The sequence below is a fragment of the Calidris pugnax genome, unplaced genomic scaffold, assembly GCF_001431845.1.
Source record: "Calidris pugnax isolate Ruff unplaced genomic scaffold, ASM143184v1 scaffold44, whole genome shotgun sequence".
NCBI lineage: Eukaryota > Metazoa > Chordata > Aves > Charadriiformes > Scolopacidae > Calidris > Calidris pugnax.
The window spans coordinates 27,816,752-27,829,944 of record NW_015094506.1 but is presented as its reverse complement, the minus strand read 5'-3'; the positions used below and the strand labels follow the sequence as shown (position 1 = coordinate 27,829,944).

Genomic DNA, 13,193 nt, shown 5'->3' with positions numbered 1-13,193 from the left:
AATCTCCAGCACAATGAATGGCAAACAGAAATGTAGAAGTCAGTGTAAAGATTTTAGCACTGATGTCATGTGCTAATATTGTCTCATTCTCTTCAGTAGATGTCATCACTAGATTTTCCAGGTTACTTTCAAGTACCACTATTTGAGAGAAGTCCAGAAATTGCAGAGAGAGCCTCTTGTAGAGAGGCAAAGAACGGATGCTGATTATATAGCTGATGGAGTTAGTGATACAGTTTATAGCATACGGTCTACAACATCTCTGGACAATTATTCCAGTGTTTGACTACCCTCATAGTAAGAAGCACTTTGCTGAGAGCTAATTGGAATTTCCCGAGTAGCAACTCACATCCATTGTCTCATGTGGCTGTCACTGTGCACCTGCAGGAAGAGCCTGGTACTTGAAGGAAGCAAAAAGATCTTCTCTTCAAAAGGCTAACAGAATGCAGTTCTCCCAGCCTACTCTCACAGGAAATGTAGTCCAGCTGCCTAATTAGTTAATGGACTTCTAGCCAGATGTGGGGTGCTGTATTTCCATCTGATAACCAAGGTCCATTCTAACATTTTATGCCAAAGCCATTTTCATTGGAAAAGGATTGGGGAGAAAACTGAAAACCCCCAAGACCAAAAAAGGGTTTATGTCCCCCTTACCCCCTACTGAAATGGCTCAGAACAGTGATTTCTTAGCAGTACCTCATATTTTTCCAATGTTGAAGCCCAAAGAGTTTGGGGGACAGGTTAGGAGCATTAATGAAAAATCAGATCTTTTTTCTTCAAATACATGTAATAATAATAAATCTCTTTCTGTTATTTTTGTCAAAATTGTCCAAAAGCAAAGGACTCCTTCGGGATATAGAAACTGTGAGCCAATGTGACAATTCATTATATTCACACACACTGCACAAGGGAATAGTTACTACTCCTGTCTGCTTATCTCATTTTACCATAAGGTTCAGTTTCTGTCTTGTCTGTGCTATTCCCACCTACTTTGTTCAATGAGAAGAAAGTGAGAATATAGACTCTAAGATTAGTGAAAAGGAAACCCTTAGCTGCATATCATCAGCTAGTTAATTATACTTTACACTCTTCTCCTATCCTTGCAACTTCACACTTATATTGAGTGAAAGACCAAAAGTGAGGACCAACGCCGACTGCTGAGAAATACTGTATGTAAGCAGTTCATCATGGATCTCTCTGCTCAGAAAGCAAGAATTCATTGTTTTCTCAAGTGCAGAACATACCAGAATGGGTGTTGGGTCTCAAGCAGGTGAAAACATATATGCATATCTAACATAGGAAAAAAATATATATAGTTTAGTACTTCTTAGAAATTAGCATTCATACTGCACCATGGGGAAAGAACAGAAATAAAGAGAAAAAATAGGGAGGTGGAAGTATTAGGGAAAAAACTAAGACTGGCTTGTTCGAAATAACAAAGTATGCTAAGGACATTTTACTTTCCAATAAGTGTGATCATCCAGAAAATAGGGGAAAAAAAATATATCTTTTAATAGCATTTAGGGTACTTTATGTTTAATACTTCCCATAAGGGTTGATTTTTGGATTGATCTTTTTGACAGAGGTCTGAAGATTTGGTATTATGCATGCTAGCTAAGGGGGAAACTCAGGTTCAAGTGGATGTTTGTGACTTCCTGGAGGATATACTGACAGCTGCTGAGCCTTTTGCAGCCAGGAAGGCTGTAATCTCTAAAGGATTTTTTGATTTTTATTTTCTTTTCACTCTTTGACTTCTTTATGAGATACATTCACTGTAAGGTCCACCATGTGTCTTTAAGCTCAAGGCTTAAAATATCCTTTAACAGCAAGTCAGAAAGGCCACAACAAGACTGCGAGGCCCACGGAATTAAAAGTTGTGTTTATCTCATCCCCATATGCTTAGACCCTTCCTCCCACTGCAGTGCTAAATTTGTTCATAGCACAGTGATCAAAGGTTCCCACATTGGCAGTCCAGCTCCATCGTTGATCCAGCACAACCCATCGCCCCATCTGCTCCGCCAGCGCCGTCCGCCCCCCATCCTCACCCGTTGGGCGTCTCAGCTGACACTTGGGTGTCTTCCTCCTCCCACTCATGGCCATCAGACTGTTACTGATCATCACATGTCAGACTGCCTTAACATACTCCAGTGTTTGATTTCTTACATAGAAGTGTAGTGTGCACCAAAAATTTTCTTTGCAGAGCTGCAGGGAGAGAGTGAATTCCCATATCCAGTGGAGCTTCTATATTATCAAAGGATTCATCAGCTACAGGGCCAAATTCTGCTCCCACAGTTGCAAGATGGTATTTTATTAATAGGTGCCTATATGTCAGCATTTTAATTCCATTTCTTTCTGCTAATACTTCCCTTTCTCTTTCTCTCTTTCTTTCTCTCTTTCTTTCTCTCTTTCTTTCTCTCTTTCTTTCTCTCTTTCTTTCTTTTCTTTCTTCCTTTCTTTCTTTTCTTTCTTTTCTTTCTTTCTTCCTTTCTCTCTCTCTTTCTCTCTCTCTTTCTCTCTTCCTTTCTTTCCTCTTAACACTGGTATCATTGTCTACAGCATCCTGCTGTCCCAGAGCGTTCTTTGTCTGGACACAAAGCAGCGTGTGGCTCTAAGTGTAGCTATAAAGCAGGGATCAGCAGGAAAGTGATTTTTTAAAAAAAAAAATATCACATTCTATGTTGTATTTGCTTTTTGGATTATGCATTTGAGAAATGTTTGCTGCTATTTTTCCCTTCTGCTTTGATGTAGACAAATCTTGTGACAGAGATTCTTAAATCTAACCAGACTTTAAAAAACCCAAAGATTAAATGAGACTTTATCCTATAAGGTAGAGCCCCCACCCCTTGGACAGAGCATTGTTTTTCCCCACCATGTGAAATGGAGATAACCCTCTGTTTCTTTGTGGTAAGCTACCAACCAAATCCATTCTGGCAAATCTGACACCCAATGTGATTTGTCCTTTTCGATGCTGTTTATGAGAAGTCAGGACAGTCTTCTGTCAAAATTGATAAGTGAGAAGGCAGTGGGGAATGCAATTTTATTTGTAACAGCACAGCTGCCAGCAGTTCCAGGTTGTTTACATCTAGGCTGGCTCTGTCTTGCTCCACAGACTTTCTATTTCCATCCAAATAGCCCCCGAGTACATTGTGGATGTGCCTGTCTATGTAAAATCTGCATAAGAGAACATGCTGGGAGTGTTAGAGAGGGGGGAAAAAAAAACTTATTTCTTTAGGTTATTTTCACAACTCGAGAATGTCAGTCGCTTTAAAAGCAAAATCTTGAACTCTACCAAATCTCTACAGACATTTACAGAATGGGTTCTAAAACTAAATTATAATCTGCTGAAGTCCTGTGATGCTTGTTACCTTCCATGGTGAAGGTATCAGAGGAGTTAAGAGCTTTGTTTTTCTGATGAAAGCATTCTTTTTCCTGTGGAAGTGGCCAGTGTTTGTAAATTAAATCCACTACGAGCATTAAAATACAAGTTTATTCGTTGTGAAAAGAATGCAATAGGGCCCTGCAGTGACCTGTGAAGGGAAGGGCAGTTTCATTACACTCTGCTTCACGCTGAATACTTCTGCCACATAGCCTACAATTTGCCTGTGGTACATAGACATTAACATATTTCCTGGAAAATCGTTTTCATGAGAGAGCATAACTCTTGATGGTAGTTCTCAGGTCTAGGAAGCCTTTGTTTGCCTGCAGTATTACTTGCTTTTGGTCTGGCAGTTCCAGAATCCCAGGTGGTTTTGATCTTTTTTTATTGGTACACTTAGGAAAGCTGCAGTGATAGGTGTTTCCTCTATATAGTCTCTCCTCTGAGCTCTTTCTTTACAGTAGCCCACCCTAAAGATACAGTTATCATGGAGGTAAAGTGAGTGAGGGGGTTTATTGTTGACTGGTCTAGCTTATGACAGAGGAACTTTTCTAGCAAACTGAAAATTCTTGTCTCCTTTTGCCATGTCTCTTTGTTATGGTTTGAGAAACCCAGAGCAATTTTGTGTCATTTAGACAATTATTCTCTCGCCCAATGATCCCTCCTGGGAAGGGAAAGTGGGAAAAAACAAGGAAACCTCAGGGTTGAAATGTAAACAGATTTAATAGAATAAGACTAGATAATTAACATTAATAACACTAAACAACCAATATTGTTCCCAACACCAACATAAAATATACAAGAATTATACTCAGCCCATCCCATCAGCAGGAAGCTGGGCACTCCCAGCAGGGGACAGCCAATGTCAGACACTGCGGGCACAACGGCTTCAGGAGGAAAGGGAGGGTTCAGGGGTTCAGCACCAGGGCAAGAAGTTATCTGGGTCACCACCATTAAGGAAGAGAGAACTTTGCAGCAAACTTTCTAATTTCTATTGAATGTGATGTTCATGGTATGAAATGACCATACCCCTTTGGCCAGCCTGGGTCAAGTGCCCAGATCTCATTCCTCATCCCTGCACCCGGCCAGGCTTGAAAACACAGAGACCTTGAATCCCACATACCATAGCTGACTATAAATTAAATATTTTCACAGATTCAGACACTGGAGTCTTCTAGAAGTGCAGTTTTCCCAAGCATTAGAAGAGAAGTTAGTCCTGTGTTGCTGAAACCAGGACACACTTTTTGCAGTTGTTAATAAATAATTATTTTTGGCAATTATTTTTGACAATGACAAACCATCTTCTACATGGTTTGTCATTAAAGGTAGAGTCCAGAGATGGCTGTAAATGTCACTGCTCCGGTTCTGTGAATTGCAGGGTCATCTGACACTTCTGCTTTCTCATTTTAAGTGTATAGCCTATCACTGTGTTTTCAAGACTTGCAATCGTGTTCTTAAATTAATTGTTTGGTGGTTGCCGAGGGAGATTTCCTGCAGTGTAACTGACCTGCCTGGCACACACTTACACACAGATATATACACACTGTCTGCACCTATACACATAAACTTAGGCACACATACTGCCTTCTCTCCGCACACACAGGCATATGCACACACAACTAAACAAATATTTAACACCCACCCCAAGCCTGAAAACATAGTATCTACCTTAAAATGAAATGACTTCACCTAAAGAGAGGTAGGTAGCCCACAGGAAAAAATTAATCCATCATATTTACAATAGATTGTTATGATGATTTATGCTGACACTAGGATTGATACATTTATTATTTTTTTTTGAGTTTCCTCAAATTACTTCTGGTCATTGTTAAAGACATAACAGCTAAAAGAAGCCTAGCTAAGACGGTTGGAAACGTGATTTGGGTACGGTGAAATGTGATACTAGTTTGAAACACCAAGCGTCTGTTTTAAATATGTAGTCTTACCCACTGTATGTACCCCCATCATTTGTACGCGATAGTCACATCTCCTCCCCCATGGTACATGTTGTAACAGGAATTCTGAAGTACACCTTTTATTCTGATGATGATGCTTTTCTGTTGCAAACCCAGCCTGTTGTTTCCTCTATTTTACACCCATGCTCCTGTGCAACGTATGCTTTTATGTAACGTGTAACACCATTCTCATAGCTTCTGAACATGAGGTGAATTTTTCTTTCTAGTAGCTCCACTACTAGCTCTACCCTCCTAGGACTTTATTAGAATGAACTGTTCCTGTAAGAAGAAAGAAGGGCTAGCTCTGGTTCTGTTTGTATTATTTATTTTTATTTCATGAGCAGAATTACTTGCCAATGATGAAGAGTGTGCAGCATTGTGAAGGTGAAGTATTATAGAAGGTAGCAATGTAAATGACCTGTGATTTGGCAGCCTGAAAAAAGTATCCCCGTCCAATCGTGAGGAGGAAGAGACTAAGAAAGTGAATGTGATTAGTGAGATGCTGCCAGGATGCTCAGTAATTTGATGCTCTGACTGATAACGATCCAGGTGCTTACATCATTCCCAGTGATAAGAACTGCAGAGTTGGAACTACTAAACACAATTATGAGTTTGAGAATGAGCTTTGCTTGGTTTCCCTAGTTTACAGAAGCCACTAGCAGGAAGCTGATCTGACTTTGCAGGACAACCCTGTTACACTAACCCTGACAGGAAAATTCAGCTCTGCTTATAAACTGGAGATTGATCTCACCCATAAAGACACAGACACAGAACAATAATGAAGAATGATTCTTAATTTTAAGGTGTGTTTAGTCCCTGTAGTCCCTGTGCACTTCTGTTTGATGCTTCAGAAGAGTGACACTAGATCAGATGGATGAGTTGGGTTTTTTCAGTATAACCAGTTTATTAAAATAAGTCAGACCTTAATGTACTTTCTAAGTTAATTCTTCATTGAGCTATTCTGTAAGTACTCTGTTCTTGGCCTTTTGTGCTTCATTCATTCAGTTAATCATTCTGTCAATTATGCCATTAGCAAGATGAACATTAAAGCAGCTTCTCAGCTATTACTACAGGTAAAAAGGAAAAATGGAGAGAAAAGTAACTACTCTTTGCTTATTTTGCTTTATTATTTTGTTAGTTTTTTTTTTTTCTCTTTTTCTTAAAATTTATGGTAAATGCTGCACTCCTCCACCTTTGATCATCAGATATTGGGTCCACTCATTGCATTCAATAAGCCTTGATCTCTTCTGAAGGTGCAGTCAAGGCTGACACAGAATAACTAACCTGGTACAAAGACACTGCTTTACAAGTGCTTGTGAAAGAAACAGGAAAACAAGGACATGATCATAAAACATGTCAGCTAAACCTTGGTGTATTTTAGCATTTGGAAACTATTATGTCAGCCCAGCTATGAGGTAAATTGGAGCATTTGGAGCTCTACCTGATAATGGTTCATGAAGGGGTAGAACATAAGGTGTTTCAGCTCACACCTGCGTTTTTTTCAGAGTATGCATGTGACCACTTATTTAGTGATGGGCAGTAATTCACTAATTGGTGATAACTGCACTGTTCTGTGTGGCTATGAAGATAACATTTTTCTTATTATTTTTTATTGTTGATACAATAACAGCAACCAGTAACAATTCCTGATCTGGTTTTGATTCAAGAGGTACTAATAATCATCTTACTGCACAGAGTAATTTCTTAACCCAAAGAGACCTCCCTAGACTGCCTCTCTCTGAATTCTTGTGCCTTAGAAAATGCTATCCTACTGGTTATTTGTCAGCCACCTTAGAGACTTGAGCTAAGATACAGCTCTTTCATACATTTTAGGATGAAGATAAAGCATATCTGAATTGCCTTGTCTGTTTCACCCCACAAGGACTTTTCCAGTCTGGAGCTTTTTATCTTTCTCCCAGTGAAGTAGGAATCCTTCTCCAGTACACTGTGGTGAATTCCTTTTTTTTAAAAGCTATAGGTGGCTCCTAATTTAAAACCTGGCAATTTCATAATTGTAAATAGCAAAACTTCCATTCTCCTTTCTGTCGTTTGTTTTTGTTTTTTTTTCCCATTCAGAAGAGTTGTTTAAAGGGGAGAAGGAAGAAAGCACAATGTTTTGGCTTTACAGGCTGGAGTACGCTGATATATAGCCAGCAGGAAAAGCTAACGTTCTTTTCCTCTAAAGATAATGGAGTTAAATGGGACAAGGTAGATGCTATTTAATGCTAAGAAATGAAATGGTTGACTGTATCATAAACAGAACATGTTTAGGATCCTTTGTCTTACCATGTCACGAAAATACAAACTCTGAACTGTGAATCACAGCTTCTGTTACACTGGACAGTAATACTGATTAAAATTAATTTGATATTTGACTATGTCTCCACAGTGAGGTGATTTTCTCATTGTAATAAGGACTTAAATGTTAACTGAAATGATCACACATAGTCCATTTAGGAAAAATACTGTTGTGTTTTGATTCCATGCTGTCCCTTCTAATGGTGTTATCAAAGTTCATGGGACCCATTACTCTGATATACTGTACAGGTGAAGGGAACTCAATAGCTATTATGTTTTTGATAGTCTCTTTCTGTCCTTTTAGCGGCATGCAACAATTGCTATAAGGCAGATGGGGAATATTGAAAGGATGTAGAGTGTTTATAATATTTTTACAGTGCCTTTCAAACACTCTGTAATCATTTATTTTGTTATGTCCTGCCACTCTAGTGGTGTTTGCATTGTTTTCTGCTTATAGATAAGGAAAACAAGACACACAAAGTCACATGAGGTGATTGCACCAAAGCCATTACAATTGAACAGGGAATAGGGACTTAAAGGCAGAAAACTTCTGGAAACCTGCTAAAAAATTGTCTTATGAGGCAAGATCTTACTAATTTTTTTCAAAATCATGATGAATTTGAGAAGGTAGGGAAATATCCCTTCCTCACTATAGAGCATCATCCAGGGAAGAATCTCAAACATATGCCCAGTAATCTAAAACATACCCAGTGATTTTTCAGAAAATTTGCATTTCTCGATCTTACAATCAGTTACTTGTATCTATAAGTTCATCCTCTGTCATTTGCAATGATAACCTTTTATTAAGGTTTCCTTATTAAGGATTTCCATTCCAGAAATGAATCAGTGTGTTTCCCTACACAAATAAATTGCAAATGGAATTGGCAAGTTTCCTTGTCAGCATAGTCTGAGAAGTCTCCCAGTCTTGGGACGTCATGTTTTGACTTGACGTAGCCAATTGTAGAATTTACCTTTGCCATACTATAGAATAATGTTGAATAGTTGATTAACTTTTGTTATTTATACTGGTCTACAGTATAAAAAATAAACTAGTCTTACTGTGTTTCACAGCCAGTAAGTCATGAGTGGACAAAAATGAAAAATGGACATAGAATGACAGGAGATAATATTACAGTGTCAGGCAACTGGACCCTAAAGCCTTTAGAGCTGAGCCAGTGTTTTTCTCCTTAAGCCGCCATTGCAGTAGAGCAGCCCAAGATTTACAGTTCCATGGAAAGAATTCAATCAATGTCTTTGGTAATTCTGTGAATATAGTAGGCCAAATTAAAAAAAAATAGTATTATCATAGAGAGCATCAGGGATTCCATGAACTACTTATTCCCCAGTAGATCCTGGGCAAGGGACAAATCAGTTCTCAAGTTTATTCTGAGTTTCAAAGCCACCCTTTTAGCTCCAAACTAAGTTTGGAAGTTCTTGTATGGGCTTTGCAAGTCTCCTGCCGGGCGAAGAAGGTAGCTTTCTGTTCATCACAACTAATTTTTATTGAGTTCTAAGTTCTTCTTCGCCTTATTTCCCACCAGTACAAAAATCTCTTCTCATTGCACAGAAGTGTGAGAAGGCAAGACAAAGGATCAGATGATGAGAGAGAGGAAGGAGAACAAAGTGGCAGCAATAATAGGTTATTTCGGTAGTGCCTGGCTGTGTGCATGGTTCATATGCAACGAACCAGTCACTTTAGTGGATGGGACTTCCTGCTTACCGGGAAGCTGAAGGTGAGGACAGAAGGATTGTGTTTGTGGAGAGACATTCCAGGATGGGATGGTCCAAATGGAGATGAGAGAGGGTGACAGGCAGTTATGAGACAGGAGCAGAGCTCAGCCAGTGTAAATGGGTTGAATACAGTTGAACAGGGGGTATTTAATCCTGACAGAAAGTGGGGAAAGGAATCAAAGGTGTGCATGGCTTAGTAGATGCCACTGGTAGAGTGTTCAGCAAAGAAAATTGTGGGAGAGTAAGCTTTCTATGTGTGCAGTTATTCCAGCACAGGGTCATCAGATTAATACGTCTTGTCAACATCATCTGGGTGTAGCAAGAAGAAACTTCCTTCTTAGGCTGTAATCTATTTTCCAGTGTGTGGAGGGAAAATGTGAAGAGTTCTTTTTACCCACAAAAGACTGTTAAGGATGAGCACTGAAGGGTTCATGGTCTGTTTTCTAGCACACCATCAGCTTTAATCTTTGTAACCTGGCTTTCAGTCAGAAGACCCACTAAAAATTCAAACTGATGCAAACTTTTACAAGGTCTCCTTTAACAGCCCTTAACCTCTTTTCAGCAATTCTAGAAAGCCAACAGCCCAGTTGATGACATTTATAATCTACTTCTCTACCACTTTAGAGAAATGACAGTATTAACGTAGCCTTCCCTCCCCAAATTGGTGACAGCTCCTTGTTTGGTCCTATGTCTCCTGAGGCTGACAGCCTGTAAACTCACTTTCCATCATGGAAGCAAATGACAGCCTTTAACTGGGAGCCAGAGGCTACAGCCACTACTACATCACTTCAGAGGATGACCAATATAACCAGTTTTCAGTCCTTCAAGATCATGACCTCCACCTCTTGGCTGTCTTTTCTGTGCTGGAAGAAATGAGCTACCTCGGAAATTCACATCCCAGTCTTTCAAGACAGGATAATGCTTATTCTAATTTCCGTGTCTATCTTTTAACCAAGTAATTTATGGTGGAACAATTTAAAGTATTGTCTTCACTGTGGCCATGCACTGAATTATTGTTCTGCCTGCATGGAGAAAAGCAACAGCAAGTCAAAGATTTAGCAATTTGGCATTGATTTCTGTCACTTGGCAGTAGAATACTCTTCGTGTTGAGAGGCGGCTGCCCCCAGAGTGTCCAAAAGAGAAGGAGGCTGTTGTCTCCTGAGGTCTCTCCTCAGTCCCTCTCCTTCCACCATCTGTCTGTCAGCACATTTCATGAATCCCCAAATATTGTTTCTCACAGATTTTTAAAATGCTGAATTTCTAAGACTGTCAGTTTAGTCCCTACACAGACACACACAAAACCCAAAGACAAAGCAACTATATGTGTGTGTGTGTTTGCATGTATCTAAAAGGATTTCAAAGAAGGAGATTAGATCCTTACAAATACATTACTGCTGCCAAACTTATTCTTTCTTCTGTTAAAGACCAGTTGGGAAAAAAACCCACTCAAAAGCATCTGTCACAAAATGCAGTGTCAAATGCTTCTGACCATGATTGTCCAGGTTCTCTGGTGTGTCAGTTGCTGCTCTTCTGTTGAAGTTGTTTCAGATCTGCTTGTTATGTACAGCTAAATATTAGACTAGTAGGCTTTTCCCTGAGAGATGATTTAATATTTTATGCAAAGTGTTTTTAAGTTTTTCAGAGATGTTGTCAACCCTGATTTGTTTGAATGTGACCAGCATGTATCATGTTTCCTGTAAAAAAAAGGTGTCATGAGGTTAATAGTACAGATGTGCAGTGGGAAAAAGGCTTCCACACAAAGCAAGAGGTGTCATCCAACTTCTGCCTCACACTGAATGAGATATTACTTGAGTATGTGCTCGAGTTTAGACTGAAAAACATGAAATGTTTATTGAGCCTTTAACACTAAGTACCAGTATCTCAGTTGTAGGCATCTACAGATTCTAAGTGGCCACAGCCTCATATAGTAATTTAGGAAAGAGGTAGTAGTCCCAAGAGTACCAAGTACACGTCTCCGCTCTAAGCTCTGTTACTGAGTGGAGAAACAAAAGCTGTGGGAATTCAAGTGCTGTGCACAGCCAGGGCTGGTGTGTCCCAGTCAGTAGATATTTGTACTCATACTTGTCATCAGCTGGTTCTGAGAGATGGCTTTAGCAATCCTCTTGGACTCCCAGGATGGAGCCTCTGGGGCCATCCTCATTTTCCTTTGCTCTTTCATGCCCTAAATGGTTAAATTGTTCTGCTTATTGAGCCAGAGCACACTGGAAAGATTCCGTTTGTTTCAACCGGAAACATTCCTGCAGCTTTGTCATAACAAACATTTTGAGACAAATCATCCACAAGATCTTCAAGGTCATTTTTGACCGAAGGAATTATGTTCAGAGCAGTCCTTGGGGCCCTGGTCCAGCCTCAGCGCAGGGATACGGGAGGTTGTGCTGGCAGGACGATGAAAGTCAATGGATTTCAGCTTGTGCACAGCTCCTCATTTGCCTTGATTTAAAGGTCCCAGTCTCAGTCCTTTATGGTGTATTTAGGCTTCCTTATAGGCCTCCAAGGGACTGCAAGCTCCTTTATTCCTTAAAAGTATACCTTGTTGCTGTAATTGAAGCCATTTTGTTACTGTAATTTCTCCCTAATATTACAGTTCTAGTCAAGTGTTCTTTCCCTCTGGAGGCATCAATTATTATGGGTTTTGAATGGGCCTCCCTCCAGTACATACTTTCACTCCCAATGCCAAAATCAGGTCACTGCAATTCTCTTCCTTAATAAAACACGGTCCTGTGTTTCTTCTTTCAAGCCCTATGTATATTGTGTACTGGTGACTAATTCCACTTCTTACCACCCTATTTAAAACTCCTGCCATATTTAAGAAAAACTAAAGGATAATATAGATTTCATGGTATTTTGTACGTTTTCTTAGTTTTCATTAAGACGTTGAATGTCCAAACTCCAGGGAGAAGTTTATGGGATTCATGCAGGAACGGAACCTGTCTAGATGTGTGCTTTGGTGAGGGAGCAGGGAAGCGAGCCTTAGCAGTGCACTTCATGAAAGGTTTTCAGCTGAAATGAAAACTGCATGGGGTTCGTCTGCTAACCCATGTGCGTGAACCGTGGGTTTTTCTGTAAGTTGAGGTATTTCGAAACCTGGTCCCCACAACTTGATCAGACTCAGTAGTGAGTCCTCACTGCTGTGCAACCTGTTTCTGTCTATGGGTTAATCTGCATGATACCTCTGGGGATGGGAGGAACAAGCTCTCTATCACAGACTGAGAACTGAAACATGGGTTTGTCTCTCTCTTATTTTTTTGTGCAGCCATGAGAAGCAGAAACTCTTAAGTTCCAAACAGCACCTGCAGACTGCCTTGAAATACATGTATCAACTAAAGTTTCCTATATTCACCCAGGCTAATACTCTGTGCTATCAGATTCACTGTGCTTCATTACACATATTTGTTTCAGTGTTCAAACCAAGTGCAGCCTTTTTGTGAATGATTCCCTCGTGAAACCCTAAAGATGCTTGACTCAGATGGGTGTATGTAGTAGCTATCACTGTGCCATCTGCCCTAAAACTTGCACTTTTCATGAGATGCCACTGCTGGGACATCTGGCACTAAAAATATGTTTTCTGCATCATCTCACAATTGAGGAGGATGCCACGGCTGTTCGGCTCCACAGGAGATTCCTTGAAGCATCCTTCTGTTATCTAACAGCTTCTGCAGTGAAGCTATGGCACTAAACTGGCCAGGGAATGAATTATGCTATTAATGGAAGGCTGTGGTTTTGCTTTATGGCTTGGATTGCTGTTAGAAGGGAGTGGCACTTGTGTGATGGATTGATTGATGTGTACCCAGTCTGTCTTATGTCCTATAAATCAATAG

General features: G+C 39.9%; 1 protein-coding gene across 3 annotated transcripts in view; it reads left to right on the top strand.

The window, feature by feature from the left end:
• The window catches only part of PDZRN4 (PDZ domain containing ring finger 4), a 244,902-nt gene that overhangs the window by 213,031 nt on the left and 18,678 nt on the right, over positions 1-13,193 (top strand). The gene's annotated exons all lie outside the window — the stretch shown is intronic.